Below are 17,209 nucleotides of genomic sequence, written 5' to 3'. Positions count from 1 at the left end.
TACTTCCTTGGTAAATACTGGATGTGAATTCTCTAAGAGGCAGTTTGTAGGGGGTTCTACCTGTAGATGTCTTGAGTTGTGGTTGTAGTTTCAAACAGTTTCGAAGGTGTATCTGTTCATGGACTTTGGGTAACCTTGAAGGATTTGTGCTTGTTATGGGTCAAGTAAGAGAGTGTAGTGAACCGAACCAGAATTTCCGCTTGAGAGGTCAAAGTATGAATTAAAAATTTCTTGAGATTCAAGGATAATTAATATAGGCAAAAATACTATATTGGTCAATTTGATCTTTATATTTTGGTACAAACAATTTGATCTCTGTCATTTTCAACTTATAATTAATTTGGTTCTTATCATTAACTTTTTAATAGAAATAGTATATGTGGCTAATGAATTGTCCTTAAAATTTTTATTTAGTATATAAAAAATGCCACATCAGCTGCATCTAAATGAAAACAAAAAATTAATTAATTAATTTCTCAAATTTACGGATTGAAAAAAAAAAAAATCTTAAATCTTTCTTAGCCTTTGTTTGGTTGCCAAGAAAACAAAGGAAAACACCATTGAAGCCCATCTAAATCCAACCCAATCAAACTTCAAATCCAAAAAAACCAACCCCAATTGAAACCCACCAGCCACCAACACTCAATATTGGAGAACCATTTTTCAGATCCAAAACAATCGAGGAACCCATTTTGCAGATTGGTGATGTTTGGTTGCTGTGGCCGCTCCTTAAGCTTACTACCTCTGTCCACCACCACCAGTGATTGCCACCAGACGTTGTGCTTGTACCGGCCTTGTCTCTCTCTCCTTTTCTCTGTTCTCACCGAAGCATCATGACCACGACTCTAGGATCAACTTCTCTTGCCGTTAACTGCCACCACCACCGTTGATGACGATGCCTCGAATTGATTGTGTCTCTCTCTCCTTGCTTCTTTCTCTACTCGATCTGTTGCAGCCAAATCACCCCAAGCTTCTTCTCACTTTTCCATCACCATGGTCTTTAGACAACTTCGCTCGTCGCCGCCACGGTTAGCAGTGGCTCTCAGCTTTTCTACTTTGGCTCCCACGATCCCGTGGCTCTCAGCTCTAAGGAAAAATGTTGGTTTTTGATTTGGGGTTCATGAATTTTCATTGTGGAAACGTATGGGTCTTGCAATCGTGTTTTGTCATGCAAATGAGTATGTGACCGAATGGGTTTAGATGGATTTTTTTTTTTATTTGGAGTTGGAGTTAGTGTTAGATGGACTTCAATGGTGTTTACTAAATTTTTTTCATCATTTCTTGGTAACCAAACAAAGGCGGAGAAAGAATTGAGAAAATTCTGGTTTTTCATTTTTAATCTGTAAATTTGAGAAATTATTTTGTTTTTGTTTTGTTTTGTTTGTTTGTTTGTATTTTTTTTTTTTTTTTTTTTACATTTAGACATAGCTGACCGGCATTTTTTATATGTTAAATAAAATTTTTAATTATTATTTTAGTAGCTACATAGGCATGAATGTGCCATTGGTGCAATCCTTTAACCATGTATGTATTTTCTGTTATTGAGTTAACAGTAAAGACTAAATTAATAGTAACTTGAAAATAATAGAGACTAAATTGACTACTTCTAAAATGTAGAGACCAAATTGACCAAAATAGTATTTAAGATTTTAAAATTTTTGCCATTAATAATATTTTTACCATTAATATATTAAGATTTTAAAATTTTTTTAAGGTACATTTAAGATTTAAAACTAAATTAATACGTAGAAAATAAAATTAGCATGCATTTAATGTTTATAACATATAAAGAAAAGAACCGATGCAAAATAATTTTTTCTTAATAATTTCTTATCAATTACCTATTAAAATAAAACTTGAAATTATTTTAAATCTTGAAAATTGAATATGATTGATTTTGTACTAAAATTTTTGGCTAAAATATAAATTAACCCTTTAAGTTTGACTAAAATTTATTTCAGTCCTCTAATTTTGTTCAGGCATTTTGTCCAATCCCATTAAAAAAAAAAAAAAAAAAACTTATGTTAAGTATGCAATTATCTAATGAAAAAAGATATTTTGAAAAAAAAAATCTCAAATAAAAAAATCTATAAAATATTTTTATTAATTTTATAGATTTTTTTTTTGTTAAAATAATATTTTTTTAATGGAAATTAAAAAAAAAAAAAAACACTAGATAGAAGATCTTAATTAAATAAATTTGAAACTTAGAGGACTCAATTAAATTAAAGTAAAGTTAAAGGACTAAAATGAATTTCAACCAAACTGAAAGGGTGCAATTTACATTTTAGCTAAGTTTCTTCTAAGAACTTCTCTTTCAATATACATGAATCAAAGAGACATTTAGAAAATAATTTTACTTTTATTGTAAATTTTAATTTTATCAATATTTATAATTGAAAACTTTGTTTCATAGTTGTAGTAGAAACATTGTAAAAGAAAGCTCAAGTACAATCACTTTGCAAATAATTTGGTAGGATGCTAATATTCTACTCTTTACCAACCCTTTGGTACAATTAAAAAAAGAAGAAGATAAATACGAAAAACATATATGTGCTTGGAGTCCACTACCGTCTCCATTAATTTGAAGATAAAAACTAATATGGAATATATTGATAAGAAGAAAATTAATATAAAATATATTGATAAAAACAAAGAGGGGAAGCGCACGTATGCATATTCAAAAGCAAGAAATTACCTTAAATATAAATTATTCTACTCCTTACCAACCCCTGGTACAATTTAGGGAAAAATATGATAAGCAGAAAACATATATGTCCTTTAAATTCACTGCCATCTCCATAAAAATTTTGAACAAAAAACCTAATATGGAATATATTGATAAAAAAAAAAAGATAAAAAAAAGAAAGAAGAGGAAGTGCATGTATGCATATACAACAAAAAGAAATTACCTTAAAATATAAATAAATACATAAATAAAAGAATAACATTGCTTGAAAGTTGAAATTTATTAACTTCTTATATTACATGGTTTGCCCTTAATTTATCTTGATTAGGAAATAATGTTTTGTTTACCAAAGGATTAATAGCATAAAACAACAAAACCGTATAAATAATAATAATTTTAAAAAAAAATTTAGAAGTTTTTTTGGGAGATGGTCCACACATCATGGACCAATAAACTAAACCTATAAAATGAGGTATTGCAAAACTCCAAAAAGACTGCGATAGGTAGAAGTGTTTAAAAGTGGTTCACCATAAGAGCCAGTAATTAAGGTAGGGAGTAGAGCATGGCTTTGTATTGAACTTATTGTATTTGATGAGTAGATCTATAGTGCATTTGGGTAAGGTAGAGACTTGAATCAGAATGTGTTATTTGAGTGCGTCAATGGACTCGCAAAATGAGGAAACCACCAACAGCAAGTTTTGACTATATATGACACTTGCCATACTTTTGTGTATCCATGTTATATAAGAGACATGCTCGGCCTAAGGAGTAATAGACGGTGTGCCCGATGGCTGAATTTAGCTATTGATGTATGAACAATGTTTATTAAGTAAATAAAATCTCTGTTTTCTACCCAAAAAAAAAAGCTTAATGAGCCAAGGCTTTTGACTTCAAATCCAGAGCTTAAGGATTTGTTGAGGTAATCAATAAAGATGATATTATTTATAGTGATGACAATGTGGAATAGGTATTTTGGAATGTTTTGATCATGTGTTTACACCCCATTTACCAACCTCCGATTAACATAATCAAGGGCAAAATTGTCATTTCACAACTCGAGGTTAAAATTGAAATTTGACCATTGGATTTCCTAAAACTTCACATAAAACAAATCTAGAAAATGTAATGATCAAAACAATGTGTCATGTTGTTCAATCGGACCATCATATTAAAAGTTATAGCTAAATCAAGTTTTAACGATTAATATATATCTTTATTTACAATTAGAACTGGACATGTTCAATTATGGTTAATTAACTATAACTGGTACTATTAATTATAACTGTCAAATCTCATTACAATACCCTCTGCTCCCTCTATAAAGAGAGGGGGGATTCACAGTTCAAAGAACCTCGTTCTCCTAAAGTTCAAGAGTAAGGACTTGAGTATAATCATTGTGCAACTAGTGATCCTTAATTTAGTTTATGACCAAGTCTTTCATTGCCTATTCTCTAGAACTCTAGTGAAATTTCTTCCCTTTTTATGCACGTATTATTGTTAGTGTCATTCTTTGTGTGATTGTTTTGTTATATTGGATTGCTAGTTAAATGAACATGTTTTGTTGTGATGATATGGGATAATTAGGATTGAAGCATATTGGATTTTAGAAATAAATCAAATGATGGTCACATGCTTATTACATAATGTTCTTGCAATAATCCATTTGTTCTTATGAAGTTCATGAATAATCACATGTTAGATCTTAAATTCTCATTGATAATATTGCAATCACAAGTTTAATACATTCAAATTAAAATTATAATTCATTACAACAATAAAACCTAGGGCATGTCTAGTACGTTGTAATGATGATTACATAATTTACATTGTAATATAAAAAGATGTAATGAAATAATTATTCTTTTACATCTATTTGGTGATATGATATGATAAGGTAGTAGAATGACATTATATTTTTGTCAAAATATGTAAAATACCCTTATGTACGTAATTATATATTTACATTTTTTTTTAAGTCTCATTAATTTAATAATATAATATATCATACCAATGGGACCATATTAGGCCTAAAAAACCATGTATTATTATTATAAAGTTTCAACCTATGGCATCTGCTTTTGATGATTCTGTTCTTTATCATCAGATCAAGATAGTAAGACATTTTTGGTGTAGGAAGGGATTGAACCCTAGATATCTTATTTAACTATTAGAGACTTTGTTAGTAGAGCTAACTTGAACAAAACCATTGAATTATTAGATATTAAGAACTATATATTACTTAAAAGTATATATATTAATGTGGGGGGTAAAAGACCAGGAGGTCCATGTCAATGTCAACATTGGGCCAAGGGTCCAGTCCAAGGAAAAACCCCTCCTCGGCCATGGGAAGAACCCTCCTCGGCATGGACGTAGCCGAGGACAAAGGGGGCAACCTGCCACTGATAGTGACACTCCAGATCATTCCACGGAACAGGAAAAGTACTAAAGCAGAAAAGGACAACAGAGAAAATGGAAATGTCTGAGGGAAAGGCTGCCATTATTGCATTCAGTGCCTGGTGCCTGACATAGCCATGCTTTTCTGCCTTTACAACCACTCCCAACAACTAGAGGAAAGGGTTGATGGGACAAGTACCTCCCCTAGGAACCCCATTTAGGAGGAAGGAAACTACTATAAAAAGGGAGTGGAGGGAGACAGAAATGGGGGCTGAGACCCCTCAACACACCAGAGGCACCAGAAAAAGCTTCTCAGACCGTGCTGAGGACCAATCCTCTATGATAAACTCAGTCCATCTCAGCTTGATCGTGAAGAACATCGTGTTAACCGTTGTCCATACACTAAGGCCTAACTCTTCGATCCACTCTCAACAAATTCATTATAACGAGCTCACTGGTCTAAGGTCCCATACATCTTGGGCCTGGGCTGAAAAACGTGACCCCACAATTGGCGCCGTCTGTGGGAAGAGTTTGTGTGTTGGAGAATGCAACTGTTAATCATAGTGGGATCAAGCTTCTATCAGCAAGAGTCCCTCAAGAAGACCATTTTGGCAGTGGTACAAGCTATACGAAAGCCTCCCCATTATCTCCAAGAACACACCGTCATTGTCATAACTTAGCTTCCACTTAGGTCTACACTTCGAAGCGTTGATTACGCGGGAAGGATTGCTAAACGAAGCGCGGTTCTAGGGGCTTCTGACGTCAGATGTGTGCCCCGTGCACTTGTCAAGGGGCTAATTCTCGCGGGTCTAGTAGTCCGGTTTGCTGAATTCCCTTCAGAGAAAAAAGTCGAGGGCCAAACCGGAATCTTTTGAAGCGGTTAAACAGAACCTTAGCTATGTCGGGTTCTCGAACCTCCGGCTTTGGGAAATTAATGCGCACTGACAACTTTCTAAATGACTAAGTACTAGACAGAACCAAGGTCTTGCATGGTCCTCGGACTCAAACCTATGGGAAAACTAGCTACTTCAAGAAGATCAAAGTACTAGACAGAACCAAGGTCTTGCATGGTCCTCGGACTCAAACCTATGGGAAAACTAGCTACTTCAAGAAGATCAAAGTACTAGACAGAACCAAGGTCTTGCATGGTCCTCGGACTCAAACCTATGGGAAAACTAGCTACTTCAAGAAGATCAAAGTACTAGACAAACCAAGGTCTTGCATGGTCCTCGGACTCAAACCTATGGGAAAACTAGCTACTTCAAGAAGATCAAAGTACTAGACAGAACCAAGGTCTTGCATGGTCCTCGGACTCAAACCTATGGGAAACAAGCTACTTCAAGAACATCTAAGTACTAGACAAAACCAAGGTCTTGTATGGTCCTCGGACTCAAACTTATGGGGAAACTAGCTACTTCAAGAAAACTCAAGTACTAGACAGAACCAAGGTCTTGCATGGTCCTCGAACTCAAACCTATGGGGAAACTAGCTACTTCAAGAAAATCTAAGTAATAGATAGAGAAGATCTTGCCAAGATCTTGCATGGTCCTCGGACTCAAACTTATGGGGAAACTAGCTACTTCAAGAAAATCTAAGTACTACACAGAACCAAGGTCTTGCATGGTCTTCGGACTCAAACTTATAGGGAAACTAGCTACTTCAAGAAAATCTAAGTACTAGACAGAATCAAGGTCTTGCATGGTCCTCGGACTCAAACCTATGGGGAAGCTAGCTACTTCAAGAAGGTCCAAGTACTAGACAGAACCAAGGTCTTGCATGGTCCTCGGACTCAAACCTATGGGTATAGAACCAAGGTCTTGCATGGTCCTCGGACTCAAACCTATGGGGAAACTAGCTACTTCAATAAATCCCAAGTACTAGATAGAACCAAGGTCTTGCATGGTCCTCGGACTCAAACCTATGGGGAAACTAGCTACTTCAAGAAAATCCAAGTACTAGACAGAACCAAGGTCTTGCATGGTCCTCGGACTCAAATCTATGGGAAAACTAGCTACTTCAAGAAGATCTAAGTACTAGACAGAACCAAGGTCTTGCATGGTCCTCGGACTCAAACTTATGGGGAAACTAGCTACTTCAAGAACATTTAAGTATTAGACAGAACCAAGGTCTTGCATGGTCCTCGGACTCAAACCTATGGGGAAACTAGCTACTTCAAGAAGGTCCAAGTACTAGATAGAACCAAGGTCTTGCATGGTCCTCGGACTTAAACTTATTGGGAAACTAGCTACTTCAAGAAGGTCTAAGTACTAGACAGAACCAAGGTCTTGCATGGTTCTCGGACTCAAACCTATGGGGAAACTAGCTACTTCAAGAAAAACCTAAGTCCTAGACGGAACAAAGGTCTTACGTAGTCCTCGGACCTCCGGCTTTGTGGAAACTAACACGCGATGGTACCTTTCTAAGCGTTTAAGCTGAGTTCAATCATGCCTCTTTCCTCGGACCAGACGCCTAAAGCATGTTAAAGCTGTAAATATCATCGGAAACATAGAAAAGAACCCTAATACCCGGTGATCCGCTCGGACAGTTTACCTTAGCTTACACGTCCTTGGGCGGTCACCCTGTTCGCAATGCAGAACATGCGGTTGTTTTCCTGGTTAGTCTTATATAGTTAACTTATTTAAAGTCTGCATTGTTGTGCCCGTCAGTTTTGATAAGCTCAGGGTGACAACTCCTTACCATCAACGGCGTCAGTTCTAAGTACTATTCAAAAGAAAAGATACCAGCACGCCCATTCATAAAATAATTATTGCGGAAAAGAAAAGGTACGCAAAATGAAATAAAATCGTCTTTTTATTAGATAAAGAAGAAGTACAATGTACATAAAAGGGCTTGGACAAGCCAATATCAGAAGCTAACTACAAAAAGTAGTACACTGGAACGATAAATCCTCAATCTTGCTCCAGCAGTAATCGAGCAAGTATGGATGGCACCGGCGGTGGAAGAGAAGAAGAAGCAGAGATGCCCGATCCACCATCTTGCTCTAGCAGCAATCAAGCAAGTATGGATGGCACCGGCGGTGGAAGAGAAGAAGAAGCAGGAACGCCAAATTCACATACTTGTTCTAGCAACAATTGAGCAAGTATGGATGGTACCGGCGATGAGAAATCCAAACCCGCACACGCGTGACATACGACGTTGGATGAAAATCCAAGTTTTGTCGCACCAAAAATCTGATGCGACCTATGCCTGCTTCAGATTTTGGCTGAAGGAAGAGAGACTTTCTTCTTGTCCAGTCGAGAGGGAGGAACATCTTTGGCCTCTGTCTCCCTTGCCCTGACTGGGTCATTCTAAATCTCGGAGACACCCGAGGCTTCTGAAAAGGGTTTGGTTCCTCCACCCTCACCTTATCCTTGACCATTTCACTCCCTAAATCTCAATCACTATCATTGGGGACTTTGGGAACATTTGGAGAGTTAGAGGCCTGAAAAACTCAAGGGTCTGCGAATAAAGGAGAATGATCCCCCCATGTGTCTTATATAGGGGGCAAACCTGATGGCAATCAATTCACCCAAATCTCCAAGAACGAATTACAAACGAGATAAATCTCGCTCAATTTTCAAAGCAGTCTTCAGCCGTTGGATTTGTGTCACCTCGTGAAGAGACCTTAATGAAAGCGCGCCTCGTGCACCGAAACGGCAGGAACGCGGCTTGGATAAACTAAAAGAATGTCTCACAGCCAGGAACGTGCCTCAGGCAAGCGAAGAGGCTCTGGCATTAATGGAGGACAAGATTTGGCAAGCCATGACAAAGGCCCGATGTCACCAAAACCCTTCTCTTCGTCCGAGGAGTCGGACAGCAGGATTTTGAGGGGCTATTGTGGGGGGTAAAAGACCAAGAGGTCCATGTCAATGTCCACATTGGGCCAAGGGCCCAGTCCAAGGAAAAACCCCTCCTCGGCCATGGGAAGAACCCTCATCGGCATGGATGTAGTCGAGGACAAAGGGGGCAACCTGCCACTGGTAGTGACACTTCAGATTATTCCACGGAACAAGAAAAGTACTAAAGCAGAAAAGAACAATGGAGAAAATGGAAATTTCTGAGGGAAAGGCTGCTATTATTGCATTTAGTGCCTGTTGCCTGACATAGCCATGCTTTTCTGCCTTTACAACCACTCCCAACAACTGGAGGGAAGGGCTGATGGGACAAGTACCTACCCTAGGAACCCCATTTAGGAGGAAAAAAACTACTATAAAAAGGGAGTGGAGGGAGACAGAAAGGGGGGCTGAGACCCCCCAACACACTAGAGGCACCAGAAAAAGCTCCTCAGACCGTGCCGAGGACCAATCCTCTCTGGTAAACTCAGTCCATCTCAGCTTGATCGTGAAGAACACCGTGTTAACTGTTGTCCATACACTAAGGCCTAACTCTTTGACTCACTCTCTACAAATTCATTGTAACGGGCTCACTGGTCTAAGGTCTTATGCATCTTGGGCCTGGGCTGAAAAACGTGACCCCACAATTAAAAATAAGGGAAATGATATTAAACTCACCTATGCTTATTTTAATAGTGCCTACATGTGGTTTGGACTTTATCACTTTACCCACCTCATTAGTTACCCCTCCCCCCCTTAGAGCATTCATACTGGAGATGCTGAAACCACTTAGCTATTTTAGCATCTCCAATCATAAAACTTATACTACACTGGTGGTGCTATATCTAAAAAGATTTGACAGTAATCTACAATAAGATTTGTTAGTAGAGCTACTTGAACAAAACCATTGAATTATTAGATATTAAGAACTGTATATTACTTAAAAGTATATATATATTAAAAATAAGAGAAATGATATTAAACTCACCTATGCTTATTTTAATAGTGCCTACATGTGGTTTGGACTTTATTACTTTACCCACCTCATTAGTTAACCCTCCCCCCCTTAGAACATTCATATTGGAGATGCTGAAACCACTTAGCTATTTTAGCATCTCCAATCATAAAACTTATACTACACTGGTGGTGCTATATCTAAAAAGATTTGACATTAATCTACAATAAACTCTTATAAATAAGAGTTCACTGTAGCAACTCTTATTTGTTTTTATTGTCTCTCTCATCTTAGTCTCAATCTCCACTAGAAGAAAAAAGACTTAATACAACGTAAAAGGTTGTTGCAATAACAACTAATGTCATTATAATAGGTGTTATTGCAACAACAAAAAAGGCGATGCAAGCCGTTGTAACAAACTCCGAGGCAATAGGTTATGCAACACTAAATTTTTGTTGTAATAAATTCCACATATTGCAATGATTTACTTTGAAAATCTCGTTGCAATAGTTTGATTTTTTAATTAAATTTTTTTTAATTTAAAAATAAATAAATCATTTTTTTAAATAATTATTTTTTCATTAACCTATTTTGCAATTCAAAAACCATTTCTAGGAACTATACTAACAAATTAAAGATATGCATAAAAGATGAAAAATTTGAAATACTTTATTTCAATATGTATGTCAAAAAATACAAATATATACAAAACTTGTTGAGTTTACATTCAATCACATAGTTTCAAAAAGTATGCAAAAATCAATACAACATGAAAGAAAAGTTTCTTCTCGAAGGTGTTATCCAAGCATACTTCGCGAGCATTTCATTGACTTACCACCTATTTTGGAAAAAAAATAATAAAATAATTATAAAGTTGAAAAACATCATTTATACAACACAATGACACCAATATACACCATCATTGATTCTAAAAAAAAAAAAAAAACACATATAAAACAATACTACTTGAAGACTGTTCAATTAAATAAAGAAAAATCAAATTAAAATTTAAAGAGAACCAAAAGATTACTTGAAAGTTAGAGGGAAAATCTTTAAACTGAGAAAGAGTCTCTCCAAAAAGACTATGAATTAAGAGAGATTGAAAGTTGAGAGAGAAAATTTAGAGTTAGTAGATATGAGAGTGAGATGGAAATTTGAGAGATAAGTTTTGTAGTTAGTAGATAAATTTGAATTTTGAGATACGCTTAAGAGAAAGAGGGAACATGAAATGAGGAAAAAAAAAGGAAAAAAAGAAGAAGAGACAGACGTGGGGGGGGGGGGGAGAGAGAGAGAGAGAGAATTGAGATAAGAAAAACATGGAGATAAATGTGGGTGAGAGAAAGAGGGAAACTAAGATGAAAAAAAAATGAGGTAGGTGTGAGATAGGGAGAGAGAATTTGAGATTTAAAAAAAAAAAAAAAAAAAAAAAAAAAAGGAGATAGAGGTGGGTGAGATAAAGAGGGAAACTAAGATGAAAAAAAAATGAAAAAATAAAATAAAGAGTTGGGCGTGTGTGTGAGTGTGATTTAAATTTGAGATGAGAAAAAAATAGGAAGATAGATGTGGTGAGAGAAAGTGGGAAATTGAGATGAGGAAAAAAGGAAGACGTGTGGGTGAGAGAGAAATATTGAGACGAGAAAAAAAAAAGGGATAGACATGGGTGGGAGAGAGGAAATTAATAAAAAAAAAAAAATAGCACCAATTTCCCAAATTTTCCCGCTACTCAATTACTCACCTCTATTACATCAACAAAATTTATTGTGAAATAAAGATTTAACCTATTACAACAAGATAGTTCGATGTGAAATAAAAAATTACCCATTGCAACAACATATCTCAATGTAAAAAAAGAGTTACCTATTATAACAACATATTTCGATGTAACATAATAATTATTGCTACAAGCTCATATTGGTGTAATAAATTTAAGTTACTATTACCAAAAAAAAAAAAAAAAAAAACAACAACAACAACCTAGAGATGCAATAGTATATATATTACATCCATTATTATTATTATTATTATTATTATTTTGCAATAATACTTGTTGTATTATGTCTTTTTTTCTTGTAGTGCTCACTCCCTCTCCTCTCTTAGACTTCCTCTTGTACATCTCTCTCTCTCTCTCTCTTCTTGACTCTACCTCTCTCTTTGATCGAATCTGTGGGTTTCGTTTGTGTTGTTTGTTGCCGTTAGTGGGTTTCAATTGTAGTCATGGGTTGTTGTGTATAGGGGTGTTCGCCCACCCGCAACCAATTCGAGAGTTTCGACAGTTGGCGGCGGGTTTCAGACTTTAAAAACTGACTTCGATGGGTCGATTGGTAGGTTCTCTTCTCTTAAACCCAACTCACTGGATCCAACCATAAAACCTAACAAAATTTGGAAACTCCAAGCATTGTCTGGCTAGTATTTGGTGAAAATTCATCAGATCCGCCTAGATTTTTGTCGGATTTGGCAAGATCTCACTAGATTCGATGAGATAGAAAAGTAGGAGGATTAATTTTCTCTCATGTGTTTGGTTGCGAGGAAAGAAAAGTAGAGAGATGAAAAATTAAGAAAAATAAAGTTGGTATAAATTTAAAATTACGTTCATATTAAATAAAAAAAAAAGTAAAACATTTTTTATACTCATTTGTTATTAACAAAAATGTATATAAACACTTTGCTTCTTTTTTTTTTTTTTTTTTTTTTTTTTTTTTTCACAATCCAAAAGGATCCAAAACAAATAATAAAAAAGAGAAAAAAAAAAAGGAAAAAAAAAAAGAATGGAAGAAACGGATAAAAACAAAAGAAATTAACAAAAAAGACAAAAAGTGAAATGAGCACCACCAAAAAAAAAAAAGAACCTTTGCTTGTTGGTGGTGAAGCAAAATTTTGTCAAAATCATAGTTTCTCATTTTCACTTCCATTTTCTCCCTAATTTAGGGAGATCAAGTTTTGGTGGGCTTGAAGAGAAAATAGTCGGGCCTTATCATTTCTCTACCCCATCCCATCTCACCCATTCTCTCTCATATTTTCCACTCTCATTTTTTCATCATTTTCAAAATTATCCCAACCAAACATACCTTTAGATAAGAGAGAGACAAAGAAGAAGAGAAAGAAAGAGATATAGAGGAAAAATAAAGAAAGATTAAAAAAATAATATTTAAATAAAGTGGTAAAAAAATAAAATATTTGATATTGGATATATTATAAAGTGAAATATTAAAATAGATCTTTTAGTTGCTCTTACTCCCTGCATAACTCCTCAAATTCTCACCATTAAAAAAAAAAAAAGCAAATAGATGAAGATTAAATAAGATTTTGTAGAAATCTAGAACACAAACTACATATCCCATTTCCATCCTTTTTGTCGGTCTCTCTTTCAAATCTCATATAAGAGCATTAGTACCCGCACTGCTATATGCCATATGTTGGCATATTTTAGCATCAAAGCACAAGAAACATGCTTTTTCCAGGCTTCTATTGTAAATTTTTTTACAATACTACTACAGTACCATCTTATATATAAGATGGTACTGTAGCAGGCTTGTATAAATTTTTTACTAATTTATTCTCTCCTTCATTAGCTGTCTCCCACTTTGTCTCTCTGTCTCCCGCATATCTCTCTCTCATTTCTCTGGTTCTCTCTTTGTTGCAGTGTAGCCTTAGTCCCACTTTGTCTCTCCATCTCCCTCATGTCTATCTTTCTCTCATTTCTCTAGTTCTCTCTCTATAGCAGTGTAGCCTCAGTCCTCACTCGTGTGTCTGAGATTGGCATGGTGGCGAGGCGGGTGGCGTGGTTGACATCAGTGTGGCGGCATGGAGGATAGCGCGTTAGAGATCGGCGTGGAGACCGATGTGGAGACTAACGTGGAGATCGGCATAGAGATCGGTGTCAAGAGTGTGTTTTTTTTGTGGTTGGTGTGGCCAGTGTTTGGGTTTGGCTATTGTGTGGTTTCTAGGTTTGGTGGTGGCATGGTGGCTTGTTGCTTGTGGTTGTTGTGGAGGTTTCTTGGTGGTTCTTGCTGTGGCTGTAGTGTTTAGTGGGTGTCCATCTAGATATGGTGTGGTGCGTTTTGATTTGGGTTTGATTTTGTCCTTTGATTCTCACCATGGCTGACTGGTGTTTGGTGGGTTTTTTAGTGGTGGCTTTGTGGGTTTTGTAGGTGAAGGTGGTGGTGGATTTTATGGGTTTTGTTCCAGGTGGTAGGGTGGGTTTTTTTCACGGTGGTGGTGGTGGGTTTCTTGTGGCAGATGTAGTGGTGATGGGTGGTTGAAAGAGAGAGATAGTGAGGAAAAGATAATCAGAGTGAAGGGGGAGATGAGAGAGAGAGATTAGATTATATTATTTTATTAGGTAGTATATATTATTTTAAAGGATTGAATAGGAAAATAAAAGTTAGGATGTTAGGTGTGTTGTAAAATGGTATGGTATAATAGATAAAGTAACTTTTAAGATGGTAAAATGAATATTTTTGAAGAAACTATATGTGAATGCTCTAAACACGGAAAAATAAAGCGACACACAAATACTTTGAGCCTATACCCCAACATGCTTTTTGATCAGCAAATTTGGACGCTTTCGCCTTCTTCTTCTTCTCTCTTTAAAATTAACATTTTAGTTCCTATAGAGCGTTCTTTTAGATCTCCAGAAGTCGAATCCAAAGAACGTTCTTGTGATGATACCTCATTGTTAACACATATTTAGATCTCTAATGGCGGAATCAATATACTAACATATTTTAAGATACTTCATTCATTTTTTCTTAAGATGATACCTCATTTTTACTGACTCTTGGTGATTAGAAAATGGAAGGTAAATTAAAATATTGGCTCTCGTTTTGAGGAGTAATGTCCATTGTTGTGTATCTGCATCAAGAATGATACAAATAGGTGGCATTGATGGTTTTACCACAGTGGGTGTTCAATTCTTTAAGGGAAATAGGCTTTTGCAACTTTTGAAATTATTTTAAAAAACAAATGATGGCATTTCATGGCCTCTAGTTGCATTTCTAATTTGTTGAAAATTTAGTAACATTTCGTTTTATTTTTTGGTAAAAGTCTATTAGAGTTCCATAACAAGTGTGTCACGAGACATGCAACGTGATCCTTACTACGCTTTCATGGTGATGATTTGACAACATTTGGTCTTATCTTCATGGCAAAAATTTGGTAGAATTAAGCTTTAGGTGCACCGTGATAAGAAACTTTGCCATAGTGCATTTATAGCTCCCTATGTGGTGCGTGTCATACGTTGTCTAGGCCTCTTAAACATCAAATGAAACAAACATATTTAAGTATAAAATCTTGAAAAAGAAAATTCTTTAGATTAAATATGACTGACCTAGATCATTACTTAACAGATTTGAAAAGTTCGGTAAGGCCACTTGTATGCACCAACTCATGAGATGTGATGTGATTGCTCTATGGTATATACGGATAATTAGTGACCTACCATCTGAAACCCTAATTTTAGGTTCAAAAATACATAAGAAAGACATTAAAGTAATTAAGTTAGCATCTTATACTGTTTAATTTGATTCAGGGGTCAATTTTGTGGTTTATGTAATTTTTATTGTGAAATAGGTGCAATCTAGTAAATTTCGAGTGTTTTGCTATTTTTTCTAGTAATTTTGGTGAATGTAAGAGATTTTTTTTTTTTTTTCATAATTTCAATGGAGTTTAGGGTTTATCTAGCATTTCTGGTGGTATTAGGGGTATATTAGTGTGATTTAGGGTTAATTTGGTCATTTGGATTATATTTGGGATATTTTGGTAATTTCTATGGAATTCAAGATTAATTAAGTAAAGTTTGAGGTTTTGAAGGTATTCAAGTCATTCTAGTGTTATTTAGGCTTAATTTGGCGATTTTGAATACTTAAAGGGAGTTTTGATAATTTCCTAGGGTTCAAGGATATTTCATAATTTCCATCAAATTAGGGGAATTTTGATAATTTCTTTAGTAGTTTTTTGGTAATTTTATTAATTTTAGAGAAATCTGTGTAATCATCCTAAAGTGTAATGACCTAAGTGTGATTTAGGAAGTGTAGGGGCTTAAGTGTAATTTCATTGAATTATAGAGCTTAAGTAAAATTTTGAAAAACTTAGGGGTTTTAGTGTGATTTTAACAAAGTTTGAGGTGTTTGTACAATTTTCATTAGGAATGGGTGTTTTCGTAATAAATTAAAGATGTAAGGACTATTTTGTAATTCTGAAAGGTTAGTGGTTTGGTTTTGGATTTGGGTTTGAGTTTATACTTAGGCCGAAATGGATTGTTAGAAGGTGGATTTAGGCATTTAAAAGCAAAAGGTTGGGCTCCATTTATGTGGGTTTAGGTTTTGGCTATGTTTTAGATAGATTGGGGTCGCTATGTTCTTAGTTATAAGAGAGGAGGCATACAGGCCAAGTTGGCTTGGGGTCTTAGATTCAATCAAGCGGGGTTTCATTTTCTTTTGTTTTTCTCACACTCTGATCTTCTTGCTTGAATCTACCATCCCTTTTTTCCTTCTTTTTTCTCTCTTTTCCTTTCTAATTCTTAGTTCTAGCCCTATTTTCTTTTTTTGATCCAGTTAACAGAAGAGAATTTATCAATTGACAATTTAAAAAAAAAAAAATTGATATTACTTTTATGAGAAATATAAAAAGTTGTAAGAGATCAAAAAAATTAATTTTTTTTTCTTTTCTCATAAAAATTTTCTAAGACTATTTCCTAAAACAATACTCTTGAGTGCTTTTGGGGTGTAAGGGGCAAAGGCTGGGGTTCAAGTCTTAAGAAGGGAGCTTCACACACATATACACTTAGATTATGCTAGAACATAATTTTTATCTTGTATCCAAAAAAAAAAAGCATCCATTAAATTTTTCTTTATTTTTTATTTTAATTTCACATCCTTTCTTTTCATGCCTTCACCAACGGTTCTAAGAGGAAGTTTGTAGGGGCTTCTACCCGTAGATGTCTTCAATTGTGGTTGTTGTTTCAAACAGTTTCGAATGTGTATTTGTTCATGGACTTTGGGTAATCTTGGAGGATTTATGCTTGTTATAGGTCAAGTAAGAAAGAGTGCAATGGACTGAACCAAAATTTCAGCTAGATGGGTCAAAGTATGAATTAAAAATTTCTTGAAATTCAAGGATAATTAATATATTAAGATTTTTAAAATTTTCAGGGTACATTTAAGATTTAAAACTAAATTAATACATAGAAAATAAAATTAGCATGCATTCAATGTTAATAACATATAGAGAAAAGAAGCTTTTCTTAATAATTTCTTATCAATTACCTATTAAAATAAAACTTGACATTATTTTAAATCTTGAAAATCGAATATGATTGATTTTGTACTAAAATTTTTGGTT

The sequence above is a fragment of the Quercus lobata genome, chromosome 8, assembly GCF_001633185.2.
Source record: "Quercus lobata isolate SW786 chromosome 8, ValleyOak3.0 Primary Assembly, whole genome shotgun sequence".
NCBI classification, from domain to species: Eukaryota; Viridiplantae; Streptophyta; class Magnoliopsida; order Fagales; family Fagaceae; genus Quercus; species Quercus lobata.
Note: the sequence above shows the minus strand (reverse complement) of the source record.